The sequence below is a fragment of the Hemitrygon akajei genome, chromosome 8 (genome assembly GCF_048418815.1).
Source record: "Hemitrygon akajei chromosome 8, sHemAka1.3, whole genome shotgun sequence".
Taxonomy (NCBI): Eukaryota; Metazoa; Chordata; class Chondrichthyes; order Myliobatiformes; family Dasyatidae; genus Hemitrygon; species Hemitrygon akajei.
In genome coordinates this window covers 79,267,708-79,285,452 of record NC_133131.1, presented here as the reverse complement: position 1 = coordinate 79,285,452, position 17,745 = coordinate 79,267,708, and the positions used below count along the sequence as shown (strand labels likewise).

General features: G+C 42.8%; 1 pseudogene; it reads left to right on the top strand.

Annotated features, from left to right (window-relative positions):
• The first annotated feature begins 877 nt into the window (after positions 1–877).
• LOC140732513 (small ribosomal subunit protein uS5m pseudogene) lies at positions 878–3,050 on the top strand (annotated as a pseudogene).
• Positions 3,051–17,745: the final 14,695 nt, after the last annotated feature.

Here is a 17,745-nt window from a genome sequence, read left to right as displayed (position 1 = left end):
CTGCCACAATTATGTCCAAATGGGCCAAATACAGGACTGTGGCCATAAATGAAACATGGAAATTACAGAATATTGGGATGAGGAACTGTCTCTTTGTTTCACTGCATCTTCAGCTGTGAGGAATTGAAAACGTGCTTGTGTAAATTCATTTAACGTGGGATAGCCATGCTATTATGGCATAGCAAGCAGCTACCATATTGAATATATGGAGGAGAGCTTGGTTCAATGGCACAGACAATGGGAGACCAAGTGCCCCTCTCTATCTCTCTCTCAAAAACAGACAGACACACACACACACACACACACACACACACACACACACACACACTTAATCCTATTCCTCTGACTACTCAAGCAGACCTACAACTCTAATTTCTTTAAACAACACCGTGTTTGAATTTCCAGCATCTGCAGATTTCCTCGTGTTTGCTCTAATTTCTTTAATTTGTGTCTGTCAGCAAGTGGTGGCAGGTCACAGCATGACTTCCACGATTAACCAGCAACATACTTCTGATTGTTTGAATAAGAAAGTGTGCACCTCCTCCATTCTGCACCCCCTAGGTGCCGAACTATTCCGGAAATTTTAAGTGATGTGCATGTGCGATGAGAAGTGGGGTCAGTGTTATGAGGAGGTTAGAAAGAGTGCATGAACACAAGGGGCAGGAACTCTAACTCTTTCCCAGGTGGTGCATATTTTAGACACTTGCAGTATGCCTGCAGAAAATGAATCTCAGGGTTCTACGTAGTGACATGTATGTACTCTGATAACAAATCTTACTTTGAACTTTGAACGTTAGGAGTTTCTTGACATAGCACAAAAAAATTCATGCACACAGCAAGTGAAATTCAATGGTTTTCTGTTTAAATCGGGCCAGACATGGCGAGACATGGCGAGACATGGCGAGACATGGCCAGACATGGCGAGACATGGCGAGACATGGTGGCGGCGGAGGTGGCGTGGGGCTTGAGAAGAGGCTGCGGAAGTATTTTTGTGAGTTCTGCCTGGAATCAAACTGGATGGCCTCTTCTCCACTGTACCTCAGCGCTTCAGACTGGATTATCCACATCCACAACACTCCCTTTTGTGCTGCATCAATATACGCACGGCAGTTTCTTTAACAAATTGACAGCAGATGAATTATGGCGGGGTGTACTGGCAGAATCTGGTGCAGGAGCATGAAAGGGGAGGGGTAAATGAACTAAGCGGAAGATAAAAAAAGATTTGAACAGAGGGCAGATGGTTGGTGAAGGGCGAGCTGGCTTCCATTAAACGCTCCTGTTGTGAAAAGTGGAACCATTCAAACAATCGGAAAGTGTGTCCAAAAACAACAAGACCTGCAGGCACAAGTCCTTTGACAGCAGGAGGAATGGGAGAAGAAAAAGAAGACAAAAGTTAAAAGAGAAAGAGGCTGGACTGGCAGCTCTTGGGGTGGCATCAGCTTGGGTTCCCCTGACCCAGGACCTAATGGAGAAACATATGAAGATTTTGACTCCAAGGTGATAGAGGTTAAAAGTGTCTTCAACATGACAGCAAAAGAAGGGAAGAAGAGATCAATCAGTGCTCTGGTTGTGGTTGGAAATGGAAATGGGGCTGCAAGTTTTGCAGTTGGGAAAGCACCTGACAGAACAATAGCTCTCCGAAAGGCAAAGAATATAGTGATCCACTATCTGTACTTCATTGAACGGTACAACGATCACACCATTTATCATGATATAGCATCAAAATTTAAACGAACAACTATAAAAATGAAGAAGCAGAACTACGGGAATGGACTACATTGTCATCAAGCGATCATTACAATATACAAATTAATTGGAATCAGGGACATGTATGCCAAGGTTACTGGATCAAGAAATCTATTGAATGTTGCTCAGTTTCAGATTCACATTCAGATTCAGTTTATTGTCATTTAGAAACCACAAATGCAGTGCAGTTAAAAAACTGAGACAGTTCCTCCAGAATGATATCACAAAAGCATATGACAAAACAGACTACACCAGAAAATCCACATAATGTTTGGCAATCCCCAATCCAGAGTCCGGAGAGGCTGCTGCATATTAATATCGCGCTACCGTCTTAGCACGTTCCCCGGAAAGGAGCTCCAAATCCACCAGACAAACAAGACCAAAAACTAAAGCTACAACACCTGCACAAAACCATATAGTTACAACAGTGCAAACAATAGCATAATTGATAAAAAGAACAGACCATGGGCACAGTAAAAATAGTCCAAAAATGTTAAAGGACTATAGGTTCAAAAGAAATTAGCACACAGTTTCCACAAGTCCCCAGGGTCCCGACAGACTTGCCATCCCACGCCGGCGGCAGAAAGGAATACCCCCGCTATGGACTTCCACGGCGCCACCTGACTCAGCCTCGCAGACATAGCACACAACGAAAGCTCCGTCAAACCTAGCCTCGCAGACACAGCACACACCGAAAGCGACCTGACCGCAACGGACTCCGAGTCCGTCGAACCTCCGAGCCAACGACCATCCCCTCCGGCACAGCTTCTCCGAGCACCATCCTCTGCTGAGCGTATTAAGACAGCCCCGCCAACGGCCATCAGCAACGCGACCCCGATGGCTGGGGGCCTGTTCTTCCCACCAGAGTCCCAGACCTCACAGAAGCAGCAGAAACAAAGAAGGTCTTTCTGGAGATTTCCCGATGTTCCTCCGTGCTCCCACGTCCGTTTTCAATCGATTATGATTGTGCACGGCACCCCACTTCACAAATAACAGATAATCAGCTCTGGAGTGGCCGCTGCAAGCTGCGTCGCGCCGCCATCTTGGTATAAGCCCTTTTCCAAGGATTATCAAAGCAGGAGACTCACAGTGACTTAGCTGAGGGGAAAGGGTTGTACGTCGTGGAGTTTCGAAGTGAATGTGGGCCTTTACCGATAATTGTGGCCTCCCCACATGGAGCAGTCCGGAAGGAACCAGAACCCAAAGATGAAATCCTGGACACCAAGTTGGATTGGGATGAAGTGAAAGTGGTGCAGGGCATGAAACAGTCCGTCTGGGCAAATGTCAACCGTACAATTTGGTGATCAAATGGTATTTGACAAGGAGGTGGGGTCAAAGCAATTTTGCCTACTGAACATGCAAAGGAAATTGGAACAATGAAGCTTTCTGTAGTGTTTCCAACAGCATAACGTTGTATTGTCTCCCCAGACTGCAGTTTATGTGACAAGAAGTTTATTCATTTAATTTTCCAATTTTGTTGTAATTTCTTTATGAGTGAGGGGGCAGAGCTTGCAGCACCACAAGTTGTGTTATTTATAATGGTGTCTGTCACCTTAATGCAAATAAAATATTCTTTATTTAATTAAAAAAAAAGAAAAAAAGAAAAAAAAGTGGGCAAAGAAATGGCAGATGAGATACAATGTTGAGAAATGTACGGTTGTACATTTTGGAAGAAGAAACAATCGGGTAGACTATTATCTAGATGGGGAGAAAACTCAAAAATCGGAAGTACAAAGGGACTTGGGGGTCCTAGTGCAGGATACCCTAAAGGTTAACCACCAGGTTGGATCAGCAGTAAGGAAAGCGAATGCTATGTTGGCATTCATTTCAAGAGGAATAGTGTATAAGAGTAAGGAGGTGTTGATGAGGCTATGTGGGGCCCTGGTGAGACCTCATTTGGAATACTGTGTGCAGTTTTGGGCCCCCTATCTTAGAAAGGATGTGCTGATGTTGGAGAGAGTTCAGAGAAGATTCACTAGGATGATTCCTGGAATGCAGGGACTAACATATGAGGAGTGTTTGTCAGCTCTTGGATTGTATTCATTAGAGTATAGAAGAATGAGAGGGGATCTCATAGAAACATTTCGAATGTTGAAAGGGTTGGACAGAGTAGATGTGGAAAGGCTGTTTCCCTTGGTGGGTGAGTCCAGGACAAGAGGTCACAGTCTTAGAATTAGAGGGTACCCATTTAAAACAGAGATGAGGAGAAATTTTTTTAGGCAGAGGGTCGTGGATTTATAGAATTCGTTGCCAGATATGGCTGCGGAGGCCCAATCCTTGAGGGTGTTTAAGGAAGAGATTGATAGGTATCTAATTAGTCGGGGTATCAAGGGATATGGGGAAAAAGCCGGAAATTGGAACTAGATGGGAGAATAGTTTAGCTCATGGTGGAATGGTGGAGCAGACTCGATGGGCCGAATGGCCTACTTCTGCTCCTTTGTCTTGTGATCTTGAGAATTCCTGAAGGAGCACCTTGACAGCATGCACAGTGTATGCACTCAGCATTCCTGTGTACAGTATATGTTACCTCATGCGGAGCACTAAACATGTGGAGCCAGCATAGACAAGATCCATCTAGCCTAATTCTCCATTTCATTGTCCCTGGATTAATCTTTGTCTGATGAAGAGGTTTTGTGGGACGTTCACACAGAAGCAGTATTTCGTAGCCCCTTATCGATAGTTGTTGTATAACTACTTTTCAAATAGTAATACACACATCCTGATGAGGGGTCTCAGCCCGAAACGTCGACTGTTTACTCTTTTCCATAGATGCTGCCTGACCTGCCGAGTTCCTGTAGCATTTTAATTGTATTACTTTGATTTCCAGCATCTGCAGATTTTCTCTTGTTTGTGATTCGACCACTTTTCAGATAGGTTTGGAGACAATTTCCATCTGTCTGGAAGAATGAGGGGTGACCTTATTCACCTTTTTCAAACATATAAAATCCTGAAGGGGCTGGGCGGGGTAGAAGCTGAGATGTTTTTGCCGCCAGAGGCTCACAAACAAGGGGGCACAATTACAAAATAAGGGGCCCGTCATTCAAAACTGAAGTGTGGGGATCTTTCTTTCTCAGAGACAGGATTGAATCCCTGCCTCAGATAATGGTGGAGACCAGATCATTCCATATACTTTCAGTTGAAAGATCAAAGATCAAAGGATCTGGCACATAAGAGGCCAGCGTTAATCAGCCTTGATGATAGATCACATTGAATGACAGGGCAGTATTAAGGTGCCTGGTGGACTATTGGTACAAAAATGGGTGGACATATGGATAGAGATGAAGATTGTCAAAGGATATAGTAGAACGTAGATCATATGGAAATATGGATGGAGACATGCAAGAAGAACATATACAGTAAATGGCAGGAGCCTCAGGAGCACTGATGTACAGACAGGACCAGACCTGTCTGAAAGTGGAACACAACTAGATAGGATGATACAGAAGGTGTGTGGCATGTTTGGCATATTGTAAAACAGATCAACCTCACTGCCTTCAGCAAAACACTTAGCTTTCTCTTGAAAGAATTCAATCAAATTAGTCAAACTGGATTTTCCCAAAACAAAGTTACACTGACCATCTTTGATTCAACCCCACACATTTAGATTAACCCTGTCCCTTCTTTGTAGTAATACTTCGATCATACTTGAAGGCTTCTCGATTTACAGAATGGACCGAACTACTGATTGGGAGAACTCATGGAAAGCATCTGGCTCAGGTGGGGCACCTGGCTAAATGCTAAAATCCTGTGCTGATCAACTGGGTGAAACGTTCACTGAGATCCTTAACCTCTTGTGTCAGCAGTGTGTGGTACTCACCTGCTTCAAGCAGGCTTTAATTAGTCCAGTGCCCAAGAGAGTGTGGTGACTTGCCTTAACGACTATTGCCCAGTAGCACTTACATTCACAGTGAGGAAGTGTTTTGAGAGCTTGGTGATGATACATGTCAACTCCTGCCTGAGTCGTGACTTACTGTAGATCTACTCCAATCTTCCGAACAGAGCAACAGGTCCACAGCAGTTGTCAACTCATTTGTTCTTCACTCAACCCTGGACAGTAAAGATACACACATTAGGATGCCCTTTGTCGACTAGAGCTCAGCATTCAATACCATCTTCTCCTCAAAGCTAATCAATAAGTTCCAAGTCCTTGACGTCAGTATCTCCTTGTGCAACTGGATCCTTGATTTCTTCACTTGCAGACCCCAGTCAGTTCGGATTTAACATCTTCCCCACAATCTCCATTACCACAAGCCTATGTGCATAGCCCCCTGTTCTGCTCACTTTACTCTTGAGTCTGTGTGGCTAAGCACAGCTCCAATGCCATATTCACGTTTGCTGATGACACCTCCGTCATAGGCCAAATCAATCGGAATCAGAGTCAGAATCAGTTTAATATCTCCAGCATTGTCCTGAAATTTGTTGTTATGAGACAGCAGTACCTTGCAATACATAATAATAAAAACTGTGAATTACAGGAAGTAAGTTGGTGTTCATGGGTTTCATGTCCTTTTAGAAATCTGATGGCAGAGGGGAAGAGCATGTGCCTTCAGGCTCCTGTACCTCCTCCCTGATGGTAGCAATGAGAAGACAACAGGTCCATGGTGATGGGAGTCCTTAATGATGGATGCTGCCTATTTGAGGCATCACTTCTTGAAACTGTCCGGGGTCCATCAGAGGCTAGTGTCCATGATGGAGCTGACTGTTTCAGGATTTTCTAAAGCTTCTTTCAAACCTATGCAGTGTCCCCCCCCCCCCCCCATACCAGATGACAATGAAGCCAGTTAGAATGCTCTCCACAGAATCTCTGTAGAGATTTGTGAGTGTGTTTGGTGACACACCAAATCTCCTCAAACTCCTAATGAAATATAGTCTCTGTCGTCACTTCTTTATAACTGCATTGATGTGTTGGGCCCAGATGCTAATGATCTGTAGAGATTGCAAACTGCTGTAAGAAACAGAAGTTCACTATATTAGGTGATTTTAACTTTTCACATATTGACTGGAACTCCCTTACTATAAAAGGACTAGATGGGGTTGAGTTTGTCAGACGTCATCAGGGAAATTTCCTTACTCAGTACATGGAAGTCCCAATGTGCGTGATTCTTGATCTGCTATTAGGGAACGAGACAGGGCAGGTGACAAAAGTTTGTGTAGGGGAACATTTTGCATCTAGTGACCACAATGCCATTCATTTCAAAGTAAATGTAGAAAAAGATAGGTCTGGTCCCTGGGTTGAGATTCTAAATTGAAGAGAGACCAATTTTGATGGTGTCAGAAAGGATCTGGCAGATGTGGATTGGGAGAAGCTGTTCTCTGGCAAAGGTATACTTGATAAGTTGGAGGCCTACACAAGTGAAATTCTGGGAGTGCAAAGCTTGTATGAATAAAAGGTAAAGATAACAGGTTTAAGGAACATTGGTTTTCAAGAGATATTGAGGCCCTGATTAAGAAAACAGGAATGTGCATAGCAGTGATAGGGAAGGAAGGAACAAATTATGTACTTACACAGTATAAGAAATGCAAACTTTCATTACAAATGAAATTAGGAGGGTTAATAGAAGGCATGAGGTTGCCCTAGAAGACAAGGCGAAGGTGAATCCTGAAGGTAAATTGGATCAGCAAATTTGCAAATGATACAAAGATTGGAGGTGTAGTGGACAGTGAGGAAGGTTTTCAAAACTTGCAGAGGGATCTGGACCAGCTGGAAAAATGGGCTGAAAAATGGCAGATGGATTTTAATACAGACAAGTGTGAGGTATTGCACTTTGGAAAGAAAAACCAAGATAGAGCGTACAAGGTAAATGGTAGGGCACTGAGGAGTGCAGTAGAACAGCGGGATCTGGGAATACAGATACGAAATTCCCTAAAAGTGGCATCACAGGTAGATAGGGTAGTAAAGAGAGCTTTCGGTACATTGGCCTTTATAAATCAAAGTATTGAGTTGGAATGCTATGGTGAGGTTGTATAAGGCATTGCTGAGGCTGCATTTGGAGTGTTGTGTGCAGTTTTGGTCACTGATTTACAAGAAGGATATTAATAAGTTTGAAAGAGTGCAGAGAAGGTTTACAAGGATGTTGCCGGGACTTGAGAGACAGAGTTACAGAGAAAGGTTGAATAGGTTAGGACTTTATTCCCTGGTGCATAGAAGAATGAGGGGAGATTTGATAGAGGTGTATAAAATTATGATGGGTATAGATAGAGTGAATGCAAACAGGCTTTTTCCACTGGGGTTAGGGGAGAAAAAAACCAGAGGACATGGGTTAAGGGTGAAGGGGAAAAGGCTTAAAGGGAACATTAGGGGGACTTCTTCACACAGAGAGTGGCAGGAGGGTGGAATGAGCTGCCAGATGAAGTGGTAAATGCGGGCTCACTTTTAACATTTAAGAAAATCTTGGACAGGTACAAGGATGAGAGTTGTATGGAGGGATATGGGCCAGGTGCAGGTCAGTGGGACTAGGCAGAAAAACGGTTTGGCACAGCCAAGAAGGGCCAAAAGGCCTGTCTCTGTGCTGTAATGTTCTATGGTTCTATGATTCTACAGATATGTTAAGAGCAAGGGACAAAATTGGTCCTCTGGAATATCAGAATGGAAATCGATGCATGGAACAAATAGAGATGGGAGAGATCTTAAATTGATTTTTTGCATTTGTATTTTACTCAGCAGATGGGCACAGAGTCTATAGAAGCGAGGCAAAACAGCAGTAAGGTCATGGACCCAATACAGATTACAGAGGAGATGATGTTTGCTGTATGAGGCAAATGAAGATGCCTAAATCCACAGGGCCTGACAAGGTGTTCCTGGGACTCTGTGGGAGGCGTGCAGAAGCTATAAGGATCCTAGCAGAGATATTTAGATCATCCTTAGTGACAGGTGAGGTGCCAGAGAAATGGAGGACAGCTAATGTTCTTCTGTTGTTTGAAAGTTTCTGAAATAAACCGGGAACTTATGGGCTGGTGAGCATGACAACAGATGTGGGAAAGTTACTGGAAGGTATCCTAAGGGAATGGATATATGAGTATTTGGTTAAACATGGACTGAATAGGGAGTTGAGCGTGGCTTCATGTGTAATAGTACATGTCTAAACAATCATATAGAGTTTTGCAAGGAATTTACGAGGAAACTTTGTGATGGCAAGGCAGTGGATAGAGTCTACATGGACCTTAGCAAGTCATTTGACAAGATCCATGTAGTTTCAGTCACTTGGTATTCAAAAGAAGATGCTCAGTTGGATGAGACATTAGCTTTGTGGGAGATGCCAGAGGGTGGTAGCAGATGGTTGCCTTTCTAACGGAAGGCCTATGACTACTGGTGTGTCACAGGGATTGGTGCTGGGTCCATTGTTTGTCATCTATATCAATGGTCTGGATGATAATGTGGTTATCTGGATCAGAAAACTTGTGGTGACACCAAGATTAGGGTGTAGTGGACAACGAGGAAGAGTATCATGTTTGCATCTGGACCAGTTGGAAAATATGGGGTAAAAAACGGCAGATGGAATTTAATTAAGACAACCACGAGGTGTTGCACTTCGGTAGGACCAACCAGGTAGGTCTTACACAGTGAATGATAAAGCACTGAGGACTGCAGTAGAACAAAGGGATCTGGGAATACAGGTCCATAATTCATTGAAAGTGGTGTCACAGGCAGATAGGTTTGTAAAGAATGTTTTTGGTGCATTGCCCGTCATAAATCAACATACAGAGTTCAGGAGTTGTGATGTTATATTGAAGTTGCATAAGACATTGGTAAGGCCTAATTTGGAGTACTGTGTGCAATTTTGGTCATCTACCTAGGTTAGGACTCTATTGCTTGGAGCGTAGAGCATGGAGGTATACAATATTATGAGGGGTAAAGATAGGTTAAATGCAAGCAGGCTGCAATTCTTCCCTATCAACTGCCTATCCTCCCTCATGAACTCTCTACAGGCTGCATATTCTTGTACATCAACTGCCCATCCTCTGAACCTTTACTCTGGTTCTCATCCCCCATCAAGCTAGTTAACACTTTCCCCAACAACTCTGACAAATCTGCCTACAAAGATATTGTTCCCCCTCAAGTTCAGGTGTAATCAGTCCTCTTTCTTACCCTCGCTGGCACGTGCATAGGCAGCAATCCAGAGTTTTGTACCCTGGAGGTCTTTACAGTTTTCTATGCAGCACCCTATATTCTGTCTTCGGGACCTCATCCCTTTTCCTGCCAACATGTACCACAAAGTCTGGCTGTTCACCCTCCCCCTTTGGAATGCTGTAAACCCGATCTGAGACATCCCTGACTCTGGCACTTGGGAGGTAACGTACCACCAATGTGTCTCTTTCACAGAATCTCCTGTCTGCTCCTTTAACCATTGAATCCCCTCTCACCAGTACACTTCTCTTCCCCTCCCTTTCCTTCTTATCCTCAGAGCCAGACCCAGTGTCAGAGACCTAGTTGTCACAGCTTTCCATTGGTAGGTTGACTCCTCAGAAGAGTATCCAAAATGGTGTACTTGTCATTGAGGGGAATGACTATAGTGGTACTCTGCACTACCTGCCTATTCACTTCCCCACTCCTGACGGTTACCCAGCTACCCGCCTCCTGTAACTTAGGAGTAACTACCTCCCTATATCTCCTGTACAAGCCAATGGTCATCCAGCTGTAGCTCCATTTCCCTACTACTGTCTCTAAGAAGCTGCAGCTGGATGCCCTTAAACCTGGAGGTCTCCCAAAATTCTTCCATAGGTACACACCACTTACCCTGTACCCAATCTCACAGAACTAGCTTTACATTAATGGATTCCATTGTTCTACAAACCTGTGTCATAGTTTTTTTTAAATGGGCACAGAGACAATGATCTTTTCCTTGAAATCACCTTTCTGTCTCTAACTTGATTGGAATTGGCATTATTTTATTGTGATTCAGTGAACAGTAAGGTGAGAGCAGTAGAACAGAGAGATCCAAGAATAGAGATCCATAATTTCTTGAAAATGGCGTCACCAGTTGATAGAGTTGTTTGTAAAGAGAGCATCTAGCACTTCAGCCTTCATAAATCAAAGTTCTGAGAACAGAGAAAATTTACGAAGGTGTTCCCAGCACTTGAGGGCCTGAGTTATAGAGGAAGTTTGAATACGTTAGGATATTACACAGTGCAGGGTGTGTACTTTGGTGATCTTGAGGCTTTAGCTCTTTGAGGCTTCAGTTAGAGAAAGCAAAGAATAGAAAAGCTCAAGGTTAAGGTTTTTTTTCCCTTCCTTTCTTTATATCTGCTCAGTTAAGGCAGTAGAGGTGGCAGGCAGGATAGTTGAATGCTCCTCTTCCGGGATGTGGGAAGGCAGGGAGACGCCCAGTGTCCCTGATGACTATACCTGCGAGAAGCCCATCCAGTTGCAGCTTCTACCAATCCACGTGAAGGAGTTGGAGCTGGAACTGGATGAACTCTGGATCATTCGGGAGGCTGAAGATGTGACAGATAGGACATACAGAGAGGTAGTTAGCCAAGCTGCAGGATACAGGAAACTGGGTGACAGTCAGGAAGAAGAAAGGGGTTAAGGACCCAGTGCAAGAGTACACCTGTGGCCATCCCCCTCAACAACAGGTATATCACTTTAGATACTGTTGGGGGCGGACTGTTAGGAGAGGAAAGTCACAGTGGTCGGGCCTCTGGCACTGAGTCTGCCTTGTGACTCAGAAAAGAAAGTGGGAGAAGAGGCATGCTGTGGTCTTGGGGATTTGTTAGTTAGAGGAATGAACGAGAGGTTCCCTAGGTGAGAATGAGATTCCCGGATGGTATGTTGCCTCCTTGGTACCAGGGCCCGGGACATCACAGATCGAGTTTTCAGCATTCATGAGTGGGAGTGTGAACAGCCAGAGGTTGTGGACAATGTAGGTACCAATTACATGGGTAGGGCGAGTGACAAGGCTCTGCATAGGGAACTCAGGGAGTTAGATGCTAAGTTAAAGTGCAGGACGTCCAGGGTTGTGATCTCAAGATTGCTACCAGTGCCATGTGCTAACGAGGCTAGAACTAGGAAGATTATACAATTAAGTACATGGCTGAGGAGTTGATGAGGAGGAAAACAATAAGATTTTTGTTTCATTGGGCTCTCTTCCAGGGAAGGTGGGACCTGTACAAAGGGGACAACTTGCACCTGAGCTGAAGAGAGACTACTGGAAGGTTTGTTAATGCTGCACGGTGGGGTTTAAACTAGATTTGCAGGAGGATGGGAACCAGAGTGCCAGAACAGTTAGTGGAGAGGTTGTGGAGGCAGATGTTGGTAAGACCTCAGACACAGTGAGGAATCAAAAGGTTGAGCATGGTGTGACCATTGTCCTGAGCCGCATATATTTCAATGCAAGAAGTATCGTAGGAAAGGCAGCTGAGCTCAGGGTATTGTGGCCATTAGTGAGATTTGGTTGTAGAAGGAGCATTACTGGTAGCTCAGTATTCTGGGTTTCCGTTGTTTTAGACGCAACAGAGCGGGAAGGATTAAAGGAAGAGGGGTGGTGTTACTAGTCAGGCAAAATGTCACGGGAGTGCTTCATGGACAGACTGGAGAACTCAACTACTGAGGCATTATGGGAGGAACTGAGAAATAAGAAAGATATGACCATGTTAATGAACTAAATTACAGACAACCCAAATGTTCTTGGGATTTAGAGGAACAAATTTGTAGAGATCGCAGCCTGTTGCAAGAAACATAAGGTTGTTATAGTGGGTGATTTTAGCTTTCCACAAACTGACTGGGAATCCCATGCTGTCAAAGGACTAGATAGGATAGAGTTGTGAAATGTGTTCAGGAAAGTTTCCTGAGTCAGTACGTAGAAGTCCCAAGAAGAGAGTGTGTGATATTGGATCTGCTAATAGGGAATGAGACAGGGCAGGTGACAGAGGTTTGTGTGGGCGATCCCTTTGCATCCAGTGATCATAATGGCATTAGTTTCAAAGTAAATATCCAAAGATTCAAAGGTTCAAAGATCCATTTATTATCAAAGTATACAACTCTGAAATTCTTCAATTCTCCGAGTAGCCATGAAACCAAGAAAGAAAAGAAAGGCAGCACAATCATCAATCCCCAAACCCCACCTCCCCGCTAACAAAATCGAACAAAAACGGAATGGGCACATTAATCCCCAAATCCCACCTCCCTGCAATAAAAATCAAACAAAAACGGAATGGGCACATTAATCCCCAAATCCCACCTCCCTGCAATAAAAATCAAACAAAAACGGAATGGGCACATTAATCCCCAAATCCCTCCTCCCTGCAATAAAAATCAAACAAAAACAGAATGGGCACATTAATCCCCAAATCCCACCTCCCTGCAAACAAAATCAAACAAAAACGGAATGGGCACATTAATCCCCAAACCCCTCCTCCAGCACAAAAACCAAGCAAAACAATTCATTCACATGGGTTGTGTTTCTAAATTGGAGAAATGTTAATTGTGATGATATCCTCTTCTAATACTTGTATATCTGTGCACTTGTAATGTTACTGTGACTCTGTAATTTTCTTTGGGATTATTGAAATATAAAGTACCTATCTATCAGAAATGATCTGGCAAGTGTGTATTAGGACAGGATATTTTCTGGCAGAGGTGTACTCGGAAAGTGGGAGACCTTCAAAAGCAAAGTTTTGAAAGGACAAAGATTGAATGTGCCTGTCAGACTAAAAGGTAAAGACAATCAGTGTAGATCGGTGTAGTCATGGCTAGAATCAACTCCTGTCTCAGCAAGGACCTGGACCCATTGCAATTTGCCTATCGCCTCAATAGCTTAACGGCAGATATAATCTCAATGGCTCCACACGGCCTTGGATCACCAGGACAATACAAAAGCCTATATCAGGATACTGTTTGTTGACTATAGCTCAGCACTTAACACCACCATTCCTCCAGTCTTGATCAGTAACCTATGGAACCTGAGCCTCTGTATCACTTTCTGCAATTGAATCCTCAACTTCCTAACCTTGGGGAGACCACAATCTGTGCAGATTGGCAATATTATTTCCTCCTCACTGATGATCAAGACTTGTGCACCTCAGGACGCTTAGTGTGCCTAGCCCACTGCTCTGCTCTCTCTACCCATGTCTGTGTGGCTAGGTATAGCTCAAATACCAGCTATAAATTTGCTGATGATACAGTCACTATTGGCAGAATCTCAGATGGAGATGAGACGGTGTACAGAAGCAAAAGATACCAGGTAGTTCAGTGGTGTCACAGCAACAACCTTGCACTCAATGTAAGACAAAAGTTCTGATAGTGGATTTCAGAAAGGGTAAGACAAGGGAACATGCACCAATCTTTATAAAGGGATCAGAAGTTGAGAGAGTGGGCAATTTAAATTTCCTGTGTGTCAAGATCTCTAAGGGTTTAACCTGGTCTCAACATATTGATGCAGCTATAAAGAAGGCAAGGCAGTGGCTATATTTCTTTAGGAGCTTGAGGAGATTTGGTTTAACACCTAAGACACTCTAAAACTTCTATAGGTGTACCATGGAGAGCAGTCTGACTGGCTGCATCACTGTCTGGTATGGGGAGGGGAGGCTACTGGACAGCATCGAAGGAAGCTACAGAAAGTTGTAAAATTAGTCAGCTCCATCTAGGAAACAACCTGCATAGTATCCAAGACATCTTCAAGGAGTTGTGCCTCAAAAAAGGTGGTGTGCATTATTAAGGACTCCCACCACCAAAGTCATGCCCTCTTCTGATTGTGACTGTCAGGAAGGAGGTACAGGAGCCTGAAGGCACACACTCAGTGATTCAGGAACAGCATCTTCCCCTTTGCCATCCGATTCCTAAATGGACATTGAACCCAAGAACACTTCCCCATTTTTTCATATTATTTCTGATTTTTTTTACTATTTTTAATTTATCTATTTAATATACATAGTCTTCTTACTGTAATTGATTTACGTCCTTATTTTTTCTATATTATCATGCATTGCATTGTACTGTCACTGTTAAGTTAATAGATTTCAGAACATATGCCGGTGATATTAAATCTGATTCTGATGTTGTTCTCTGGTTTGAAAAGGGCTCCAAACAGAAACCAGGGAATTACAGGCCAGTGAGTCTGACATCAGCTGTGGGAAAGTTATTGGAAGGTATTCTAAGGGACCGCAGATATAAGTACTTGGATAGACGTGGACTGATTAAGGATGGGTTTGTGCGTGGTAGGTCATGTCTAACTGATCTGAAATAGCTTTTCAAGGAAGTTACCAGGAAGGTGAATGAAGGCATGGCAGTGGATGTTGTCTGCATGGACCTTTGACAAGGACCCGCAAGGGAGGCCGGTCAAGAAGGCCCAGTTGCTCAGCATTCAGGATAAGTAATTGATTGGATTAGATGTTAGCTTTGTTGGAGGAACAGAGGCAGTAGAGGGTTGCCTCACTGACCAAAGGCCTGTGACTAGTGAAGTGATACAAGGATCAGTGCTGTGTCCTTTGTTGCTTGTCATCTATATTAAAGATGAGGACGATAATGTGGTTAACTGGATCAGCAAATTGGCGAATGACACCAAGATTGGGGGGTGTAGTGGACAGTGAAGAGATCTGTTGTGTCTTGCAAGAGGGATCTGCATCAGCTGGAAAAATGGGCTGACAAATGGCAGATGGAATTTAATTCAGCCAAGTGCAGGCTTTTGCACTTTGGTAGGACCAACCAGGGTAGGTATGACAAAGTGAATGGAAGGGCACTGAGGAGTCTGGTAGAACAAATGAACTTGGGAATACATGTCTATAATTTGTTGCAAGTGGCATCACAGGTAGATGGGGTCATAAAAAAATCTTTCGGCACGTTGGTCTTCATAAATTAATGTATTGAGTACAGATGATGAGATGTTGAAGTTGCATAAGACATTGGTGAGGCTTAATTTGGATTATTGTGTGCAGTTTTGGTCATCTACCTACAGGAAAGATGTAAACAAGGTTGAAGACCTGAGTAATATGGAAAGATTGAATGGGTCAGAACTGCATTCTTTAGAACGTAGAAGACTGAGAGGAGATTTGATAGATTTGTACAAAATTACGAGCGTTATAGATAAGCAGTCTTTTTCCACTGAGGGTGGATGGGACTACAACTAGAGCTCATGGCTTAAGGATGAAAGGTGAGGTTTATGGGGAACATGAGAGGGAAGTTCTTAACTCAGAGGGTTGTGAGATTGTGGAATAAGCTGCCAGTACAAGTAGTCCATGTGAGCTCATTGTTCATGAGAACATTACATAGGTACATGCATAGAAGTGATATGAGGGCTATACTCCCAGTGCAGGTATTGGGAGAAGGCAGTTTAAGTTATTTCAGCATGGACTAGATGGGCCAAAGGGGCTGCTTCTGTGCCGTACTTTATTATGGCTCTATGACAGATTGTGTTCCTGCCCTGATTTGTTAGTACCAAGTGGAGAATGAACAACCAGCTTTGCTGCAAATGAGACAGACATCAGTAGATAAAACAGTGGAACAGTGGAACATTTGGGAGTCAGATATAGGCCTCATTGGACAAATTGAACATTATTGTTCTCTGCAATACTGCTTTTGCCAGACTATAATCCATACCAATATCAGGCCAGGACAAAGATGCTTTAGGCCAATAAAAAATATCCAAATGCTGAAGCTCGAAATTATAGTGAACAAATACAGACCACTAAAGCAAATTATCTGGTTATAGTCTCTGTCTGATTTGAGGACTGTTTGTTGCACTTCCTACATCAGTTAGACTTCGAAAGGGACAGAATAAATGCCTTGATTAAAAGATTCTTGGCGCAGGAAGTGAAACTAGCAGAAGTTGTAATATTGAAATAGAGCAGAGAAAGTAGCCATCTTAAAATAATGCTTGCTACTGCCAAAAAGAAATGAATGAGAAGAACATTTTCTATTCTTGTAATAACATTTTCCACTTTAATTACCAAAATGATAAATGTTGGCAAATATATTGCCATTCAGAATTTATTGATAAGCAATTTCTAAAACATGTCGACATATACGTGATCTAATGAAACTTGAGGCTGGCAATTCCACATAATATGCTTGAAACTTAGTCTGTCTAAATTGTCTTTTTACAAATTTGAGAACCTCAATTTAGTTCCTCAATCTTGTTTCGCTGCAGTAAAACCACAAGCCATTTTAATGACAGATGGTGCTGATTGCATCAAAAGTGTTGACATAGCAGCATCTAAAGTAATGTATTACTACTTTGATCTCAGCAAGTCATTCATACAATTGTACTTCATATACTTTCTTGCAATGTCTTGAAGGACAACCTAAATTAGCTGCTACTCATTGGAAAATGTTGAAATTTATGCTTAGATGTATTATTTTTTGAAGCTTAGGAAGGTCACTTCATCTTCAGCCAGGACGTATTTTTCTCATAACCTATGGAACAATATCATGCTTTTGGTGAGAGCGTGCAGTGGGTTAAATATTGTGCTTACTGGGAGTTCAATTCCAAAAGAGGCTAAATGAAGTTAAATTCTTCTTCACTGTTCATGTATTGTAAGTACTTTGGGAATGATTCTAGTCATAATGGCGGATATTTGCAGGTATCAGGTGGTAACTCTGTGTATCTACAATGACAATGGAAAAAACAAGTCAGGTACCACTAATTAGTATAAAACTAGGAATGTTGCTTTTTGCAGGCCATTTACACTTGAAAATTAGAATCAGAATTCAATGGCCAGCAATGATCAATTCATATATTTAACAATACCCTGTCAGTAGTAAGTGGCCAAGCTGCTGAACCATTTACTACTGACCTGAAGAATGCATTCTGAAAAATAAGAATCAACTATTTCAACACCCCATTCTAATTTCAACTGCCTGTGAACATTTTTCAAATGATCTCTAGAGCTGAACTAAATTGAAATGAGCAGCAAAATTGCCCAAATTAAGATAAATATGAGCACCTTAAAACTATTTTTAACAACAATAACAGCCATTGTGCCAAATGAAGATCAGAGAGGAATCTTGTCTGTCATATTTCTGTTTAAGTATAAAGGCTTTAACTGAAACCAGCCACTTTCTTCAGC